The following is a 9,445-nucleotide window of genomic DNA, read 5'->3' on the forward strand; positions in this document are numbered from 1 at the left end:
CTAAAGAAATGTACATAAAGTGGGAAAGAAATGTCCATAAGCCACATTCTTTCTGGATAAGTTAACATATACACATATTTATCTATTTTTCCTCTTTCATACCTAACTTGGGATAAGGATTTTTCTTCTCTACATTCTATGAAAACTAATAAGATGAGTTAGCAATTGGCTAGGTTTGCTTTGTGAAGTACTAAATGTGTTCTGTCCTTAATATGAAAATGCTATTTTAAGTAATGCAGAAAACTTCATCAGACATTTTTAATGAAATCTTATGAATTTAAATGAACAATCTGAAAGCTAACTCCAAATCTAATAAATCACATTAGTTACCAAGAGAGTTTGGAGTTCAAGAAAGTTACTAATGGCTAGACAAAACTGATTTTAATCATCAATTTAGTATATGTGCTGCCAAAGCGAGCACTTAATCATCAATTTAAAAGTGATTCAAGTACTATTTTGTAGGAATTGGAGAAAAAGAAAACATCATGGAAGGAAATGAAAAAAGTGATAGAATGGGTGAGGAAAAAAAAGTAAAGGACACGATCTTAAGGTTTTTTTCCCCCCATTTCAGTTTTTTAACTATATTAGTTGATTTGGTAGTATGGTTTAAAATCCCATTGAAGAATATATGTATTTTTATGTTTTACTAATTCATGTTTTTAGAGATCTCACTTATTTGAGAGAGAGAAAAAGAGAGAGAAATGGAGAGAATGAGTGGGAGGAGGGGCAGAAAGAGAAGCAGATTCCCTGAGGATCAGGGAGCCCAACATGGGACGCCATCCAAGGACCCTTGGATCATGACTGGAGCCGAAGGTAGATGCTTAACTGACTGAGCCACCCAGGTGCCTACTAATTCATTTTTGATAGTGCTTAGACCAGTTAAACATACTTAGTTACATAAGTTACAGTTAAACATACTTAGTTACAAAAGACTTTCATTAGCATCCTAAGACAACTCTGTGGAAATACAGTTGTTTTCAGTGGTATCCAGCACTGTCATTTAAAATTTCTTGTCCACAGAAGTTTTAGAAATGGAGTCTGAGTAAAAGCATTTGTTCCTGCACAGAAGAGAGTAACTGAGTCAAAATAGTTCAGGTCAGTGAAATATTCTGCAAGGTTCAGGAGAGTGTGCGTGTTTATCACTGACAGACCTTTTATGTTCGTTCTATGGGTACAAAGTGAAAAACAAACATCGATCACTGCAAAGCTATTTCAGCTGAGAAAGTGCTAATATTAATACATTCTTGGATTTTGAGCCACAGTGAAATCTGTCAGGTCTTGGAGGGATAATTGTGGGCTTTTTCCAAAAACAAGCCATGGTTATCAATATTCCCAAGCCTGACAATTGCTCATTTTTTCCCTCTCATCCCTACAAACCCAAGATTAGCAGTTCTTGTGTCCTACTTACCCTGACTTGTTTTATTTCTGTCTTGCCCTGGGATTTCATTATTTGTAGTGCTAGAGGCATAGTAACCTATCTAAAACACCTGATTTGCATGTTGAATAATTCAGTTGATTCTCTGAATCCATGAGCATGGATGGAACAAAAAAACTAATGTTTCATCCACACAGGACCCAAAAGTATTGGATATTTGCCAACGTAAGAATATAAGAATATAATCAAAATATTTGCAGTTGTCATTCTATGAACAAAAAAATATGACTTTAACACAGCTTTCAGAAAATATGTTGGACGGTAAGTCAGAAAGTTAAGGGATAACTGGGGGGAGGAGGCTAATGGTGAAGTTAAAAATACTAATAGTTGGAGGAGATAGCAAAGTTTACCACACTGAAGGAGAATTAAATGATGGAATATGTTTTTGAATAATAAGAAAATGGTACTGAAATATAGTAGAAAGTTTCTATTTAGCTAAAAGTAGGGTTTTTTGGAGGGGCGCCTGGGTGACTCAGTCGTTAAGCATCTGCCTTCAGGTCAGGTCATGATCCCAAGGGTCCTGGGACTGAGTCCCGCATTAGGCTCCCTGCTCCTCGGGAAGCCTGCCTCTCCCTTTCCCACTCCCCCTCCTTATGCTCCCTCTCTCACTGTGTCTCTGTCAAATCAATAAATAAAATCTTTAAAAAAAGAACAAAGGTTTTTTTTTTTTTTTTTTTTTTTGGTTTTTTTTTTTTTAATTGCCAGCAACTATAGTGAAAAAAAGGTGATGAACATTCTGTTAAAATGTGTAAGGATTACACAAAGAAAGGACTTTTCCTTCTCATAATGGAGTAACGGGGAATAGACTTATGTTTCTACTTAAAACATGGCTTTCAAGAAACTGGAAATCCTACAAAAAGGGAAAATAATCCTTGGCAAATGAGAAACAAACCAAGTGAGCCCTGCAATTACCCAGTTTAATGTAATGAGAGTTTCCAGGCCTTAAAGCCAAAAGGGTAACCTAGTCAGAGGGGTAGACTCCCAGAGTGGAGCAGATGTTGCTGAAAGTCTACATAGTTCTAGAGAGTTTGGAATGAAATTACTCAACATTTTGGTACTTTTATTTTTAATTTTTTGAGGAAACTTCATACTGTTTCCACAGTGGCTGAACCAGTTGACATTCCCACCAACAGTGTATGAGTGTTGGTTTTTCTTCACATCTTCACCAACACTTAGTTTCCTGTATTTTTTATTTCAGCCACACTGACAGGTGTGAGTTGACATCTCAGCGTAGGTTTGATTGGTATTTCCCCGACATGGAGCATCTTTCATGTGTCTGTTGGCCATCTGTACATTCTCTATGGAGATAGGTCTGTTCGCGCCTACGTCCATTTTTTAACTGGATGGTTTCGTTTGAGGGGTGTTGACTTGTGTAAGTTCTTTACAGATTTTAGATGCTGACCCTTTAACAGATATGTCATTTGAAAATACCTTCTCCCATTCCCTAGGTTGCCTTTTAGTTTTATTGATTATTTCCTTTGTGGTACAGCTTTTCATTTTAGTGTAGTTCCAATATTTTATTTTGGTTTGTATTTCCCTTGTCCCAGCAGACATATCTAGAACAAAGTTGCTACAAATGAAATCAGAGACATTAAAGCCTGTGCTCTCTTCTCAGGTTTTTATGGTTTCAGGTCTCACATTTAGGTTTATGATCCATTTTGAGTTTATTTTTGTGTATGGTCTAAATGATCCTGGCTCATTCTCTTGCTATCTAATTTTCCCCAACACCATTTATGGAAGAGACTGGGTTTTTTCCCCACTGTATGTTCTTGCCTTCTTTGTCAAACGTTAATTGAGCACAAATTTGTGGGGTGATTTCTGGGCTTTCTATTCTGTTCCCTTGATCTTTTTGTCTTTTTTGGTGCCAGAACCATACATTTTTTATTACTGCAGCTTTGTAAATTAACTTTAAGTCCAGTTTTGTAATTCCTCTAGCTTTGTTCTTCTGTTTCAAGTTTGCTTTGGCTTTTCAGGTTTCCTTTTCGGTTCGATACAAATTTTAGCATTGCTTGTTCTAGTTCAGTGAGAAATGCTGCTGGTATTGATAGGGACTGCATTAAATCTATAGATTGTTTTGGGCAGTAGGCACATTTTAACAATATTTATTTTCCAATCCATGAGCATGGAATATCTTTCTTTACCCAAAGAATACAAAAACACTACTTTTTAAATTTATGTACCCTATGTTTATTGCAGCATTATTACAAGAGCCAAATTATGGAAGCAGCCCAAGTGTCCACGGATAGATTAAGGAGTGTGTGTGTGTGTGTGTGTGTGTGTGTGTGTGTGTGTACACACATATGAATATTAACCAGCCATTAAAAAAAGAATGAAATCTTGCCATGTACGACAACATGGATGGATCTAGAGAGTATAATGCTAAGTGAAATACGTTATTCACGGAAAGGTAAATACCATATAATTGCACTCATCTGTGGAATCAAGGAACAAAACAATAAACAAAGAAAAACAAGACAAACCAAGAACGTAGATCCTTAACTGTAGAGCATACACAGATGGTGCCTGAAGGGGAAGTGGGTGGGGGGTAAATAAAATAGGTGAAGTGGATGACAAGTAGGCTCATTATGAAGAGCACTGAATAATGTACACGATTGCTGAATCGCTACATTGTACGCCTGAAAGTTATACAACACCATTTGTTCACTATGCTGTGATTAAAATTTAAAAAAAATAAAAATGAATGAAAAGATAGAGTTTGCAGAACAAAGAGAGAAGAGAACTCACTGATGTCTGCAGAGTTGCCGTAGAATAATGGTGGTGTATGAACATGCACACACACATAGGTGAAGAAACTACCCGACAGCTGGAAAAGGACCAACTAAAGGGCTTAGAACAGCAGTATCCATTACTCTCACATGGCTGCGCTCTGGCCTGTCTGCAAGTCAGAGTGGAAAATCTAATCATTCACAAGCCAATGACAGAGAACTTGAAAAGGTCTTCCCTTAGTGGTTGGTATAATTAGCCTTAGAATAAACATCATTCTGTTGTTGCCTAAGAGAAATCTTAAAACACAGATTCAAATGATCAACTAAACTGTCTTCAAGTAACTTAAATATGTCCTAGCATAGGGTCCCTGGGTGGCTCAGTGGATTAAAGCCTCTGCCTTTAGCTCAGGTCATGATCTCAGGGTCCTGGGATCTCAGGGTCCACATCGGGCTCTCTGCTCCGCAGGGAGCCTGCTTCCTCCTCTCTCTCTGCCTGCCTCTCTGCCTACTTGTGATCTCTGTCTGTCAAATAAATAAATAAAATCTTTAAAAAAATATATGTCCTAGCATAAAGCTCAAAAAAATTACCTAATTTTTTATCCCTTGAGCTTTCTAAACTCAGAAAAATTAAAAGTCACAGTATCTTTTTGCCATTCAAAAATTACCAAGCATGCAAAGCCACAGAAAAACATGCCTAGAACGAGGAACAGAAATGAAACAAACCCGACACAGCACTGACACAGGCACTAAAGATGGCGCATAAGTAATTAAAGCTGTAGATGATATATTCAACAAGCTAAATGGCAGGTTCAACATTTTAAGGAGAAAGATAGGAAAAGAATCAATTTGACCTTCTTGTGGCAAAAATTATGTTTAGCATAAAATAAATGCATTGGATGTAATTGCTGTAAGACATTGCAGAAAAAAATTCATAAACATAGATACTTCACAGTAACTGTTTAAAACAGCATAATAAGAATGGGAAAAAAGCAATGACTTGTGATATAGCTCCAAGCAGTCATTATACTTATAATCATCATCCCTGAAAGAGAGGGGTCAAAAATATTTGAGGAAATAATTACCCAACAATTTCCCACTTTGATAAAAACTAATCCCAGGTATTTAGGATGTTCAAGGACCATTAAACCCTAATAACATGAGGAAAATTATACCAAGTAATATCTTAGTTATGTGGCTCAAAATAAATATTGGTTTATTGGTTATAAAATTTAAAGACAGCCTGAGGAAAAGTATATGTACAGAGAAACAATAGTAAGGATGAAAGTGACTTTTTTGTTATATCAAAGCAAGAGAGAAGACAGTTGATCAACATCTTAGAAGTACTGAATAAAAAGTCATCAAGTACAAATTTGATGAATACAGAAAACTCATAAAACTGAAGGTAAAAGAATTTTTTTTAACACAGAGAATGGATGTACCAGATTTATACTATAAAAGCAGGTAAAGGTAGTCTTTTAGAATTCTGGTCCCATCCAGCAAAGAAGGAAGACCTTGAACTCACCTCCCTAGACAAACCGAATTTACACTATTTATATATCAAACAGTTCCTCCTGAGGAAAAGTGGAGGGCAGAACGGAACAACCATTGTGCAACAAAAGATAGGCCACACAGAAAACAGTGAGAGAGAGAGACTTGGCAAGGACGGGAACCCCCACCCCTGACATGCAGACTGCAACAGGGAAGAATAATACTAAGGGACTAGGAGCAGATTTTCTGCCCTGGGGCAGAGGGAAAAAAGCTGCCATTTTATTTTTGTTTTTTAGACAGAGTAGGGCTCGTGCGCCAGAGAAAACCTGAAGCAGATTCCCCACTGAAGGTGGAGCCCTCTAAAGGCAGAGCCCATCTCATGACCGTGAGATCATGACCTGAGCTGAAATCCACCAGAGCCACCCAGGTGCCCCCAAAGCTGCCATTTTAAAGAGCAACTAATATATGAAAGATCCAGTTACTTTCCAAATGCTGAAAAGTTCTCTGGGTTGAAGGGGCTGATGAAAACTACTATTTACCTTCTCCCTCCATCCTGATAGGGTACGTAGGGACAGGCTTCCTTCCATATTCCACAGCAGCCTGCAGCTTCAGTGAGCCTCCCAGGGCCTAGCCCACATGAGCCATGAATATCCTGGCTATAAAAAGCTGTAATTTAAAAAGAACAACTAGAAAATAAAGGACCTAGCTGTAGGACCCCCAAATGGCAAGGGAGCTTCTAGAACTTTTTCTGAGTCTGAGGGTCTGGAAAGTACCACTGCTTACATTCCTTATCTACCTTGAAAGTGCAGACAGGAGCAAGGTCTGGCCTGCAGCTTCAGAGAGTCCTGGGTCCCTAAACCGTACCCACCCTAGCCAACCCATCAAGGCAGCCCCACTGTGGGGCTCACTAGGACACTCCTGAGGAGCACTCACTACAGCTCTAGCCATTGGGCCAACCACCACCAACTGAGCATCACAGAAAACTCCAGGCCCATATCACTTTGGCTCCAAACAGCTTGGTAGGGTACTCTTTTTTTTTTTTTTTAGTATTTTATTTATTTGATAGAGAGAAATCACAACTAGGCAGAGAGGCAGGCAGAGAGAGAGAGAGAGGGAAGCAGGCTCCCCGCTGAGCAGAGAGCCCGATGCGGGGCTCGATCCCAGGACCCTGAGATCACGACCTGAGCCGAAGGCAGAGGCTTTAACCCACTGAGCCACCCAGGCGCCCCTGTAAGGTACTCTTGATGTAGACAGAGAACTCTGTGACCTTCTGGCTCATACCTTCTGCTACAGCCAAAAGTCTCAGAGTACCCCTGCATACAGTGGCCCGGGAACTGCTAGCCTGTGCCTACCTTGACTCCAGCCTTCCCACCAGGAGAACCCCTTTGCTGAACACCCTAGCATGCTTCACTTGAGCTTCAGCTGTTCTGGCAGGGCACCCTCTCTGTGGAAAGCCCTAGGCGTACCCCAGCCTATGCCCACTTCAGCTAATTGTCTTGCCATACCAGCCTCTGTTTGGAGTGCCCCAGGATGCTGGCTTGCACCCCGCTTTGGCTCCAAGTGCCCTGCTAAGGTGTCTCCTACATAGAATACCCCAGCCCCCCCTTGCCCACATCCTGGCACAGCTCCATTCACCTCACTAGGGTACTCTCTGCACAGAGAGCCCCAGGACACACAGACTTCCACTGTATCTTCAACCGTCCTGCCATAGGGCCCTCTGTACAGGCAGTCCTGGACCACTACAGCCCAGGAACCCTTGAGCTCTGCCACCCTATCAAGGCACCAGCACAAGTATCCTGAGATCCCCAGCCCACACAACTCTGCTCCAACTAGCCAGCCAAAGTCAGCAGGCGCACGGAATCTACACAGGGAATGACCACACACGAGATCATGACTTCAAATTTAGAAGAAGTAGCTGTGCCACCTAACTCATAGACACAAATGCAGAAAGTGAAGCAAAATGACGACATAGAAGAATATATGCCAATGAAAGAACCAGAAAAAAGTCTCAGAAAAAGAACTATATGCAATCTGCCTGATAAAAAGTTGAAATGCTTTCCAGGATAGGTCACATCTTAGACCCCAAAACAGTCTCAATAAACTTAAAAAGGTTAAAATTATATCATCCCATTTTTTCAATAAGAATAGCATAGAACTAGAAAATAATTACAAGAAAAAAATGGGGAAAAAGAAACAAGCATGTAGAGCCTAAACAACATGTTACTAAGCAACGAATGGGTCAACAAAGAAATCAAACAGGAAATGGAAAAATGCATGGATACAAATGAAAAATGATAAAACAGTCCAAAATCTGGGGCTCAGTGAAGTTCTAAGAGGGAAATTTGTACAGGTATAGGCCTGCCTCAAGAAACAAGAGAAATCTCGAGAGTCGAGACCAGAGGCCGAATTCGGGATCTGACAAAATGGCCGGGCTGCCCCGCAGGATTATCAAGGAAACCCAGCGTTTGCTGGCAGAACCGGTTCCTGGCATTAAAGCAGAACCAGATGAGAGCAACGTCCGTTATTTTCATGTCATTGCTGGCCCCCAGGATTCCCCCTTTGAGGGAGCTTGAACTATTGCTACCAGAAGAATACCCGATGGCAGCCCCTAAAGTACGTTTCATGACCAAAATTTATCATCCTAATGTAGACAAGTTGGGAAGAATATGTTTAGATATTTTGAAAGATAAGTGGTCCCCAGCACTGCAGATCCACACAGTTCTGCTATCAATCCAGGCTTTGTTAAGTGCTCCCAATCCAGATGATCCGTTAGCAAACGATGTAGCAGAGCAGTGGAAGACCAACGAGGCCCAAGCCATAGAAACAGCTAGAGCATGGACTAGGCTATATGCCATGAACAATATTTAAAATCGATCTGATCATCAAGTGTGCATCACTTATCCTGTTCTGCCAAGACTTCTTCCTTTTTTGTTTGCATTTAATGGACACAGTCTTAGAAACATTACAGAATAAAAGCCCAGACATCTTCAGTCCTTTGGTGATTAAATGCACATTAGCAAATCTATGTCTTGTCCTGATTCACTGTTGTAAAGCATGAGCAGAGGCTAGAAGTACCATCTGGATTGTTGTGAAACATTTAAAAGCAGTGGCCCTTCTCCGATTTTATTCATTTCCCCCATCATGGTTAAGCACTGTGAATTAAGGTAGTTGTCAGGGTTAGCTGCAGGGGTGTGGGTGTTTTTCTTTATTACTTTTTTGAGGGGGAGAGGTAGTTTTATTTTAATTTTATGGACTCCTTCCCCCTTTTTATGGTGATCTAATTGCATTGGTTAAAAGCAGCTAACCAGTTCTTTAGAATATGCTCTCTAGCCAAGTCTAACTTTATTTAGATGCTGTAGATGGACAAGCTTGATTGTTTGAACGAAAATGGGAACATTAAAAAAACATCACAGCCCTCACTAATAACATTGTTACTTTGCTGTCAAGTGTAGAATCCTTCCTTCAAGAAAAAGCTTGTGACTATTTTGTATGGCTTGTCTGGAAACTTCTGTAAATCTTATGTTTTAGTAAAATATTTTTTGTTATTCTAAAAAAAAAAGAAAGAAACAAGAGAAATCTCAAAAAAAAAAAAATCTAATGTTACAGATAAAGGAACTAGGAAATGGAAAGCAAAGCCCTAGTAGAAAGAAGGAGATAAATAAAATTCAAAGAAAAAAGGAAAAGATCAAGGAAACCAACAACTGGTTCTTTGAAAAGATGAATTTACAAATATTTAGCCAGACTCATCAAGAGACAGACAAGACACAAATTAAATGAGAACTGAAAGAGAACAACC

General features: G+C 39.6%; 1 pseudogene; it reads left to right on the top strand.

Moving 5' to 3' along the window:
• The first annotated feature begins 8,072 nt into the window (after window positions 1–8,072).
• LOC123927003 lies at window positions 8,073–8,639 on the top strand (annotated as a pseudogene).
• The last annotated feature ends 806 nt before the right edge of the window (window positions 8,640–9,445 follow it).

Source organism: Meles meles, chromosome 16, assembly GCF_922984935.1.
Source record: "Meles meles chromosome 16, mMelMel3.1 paternal haplotype, whole genome shotgun sequence".
Lineage (NCBI taxonomy): Eukaryota > Metazoa > Chordata > Mammalia > Carnivora > Mustelidae > Meles > Meles meles.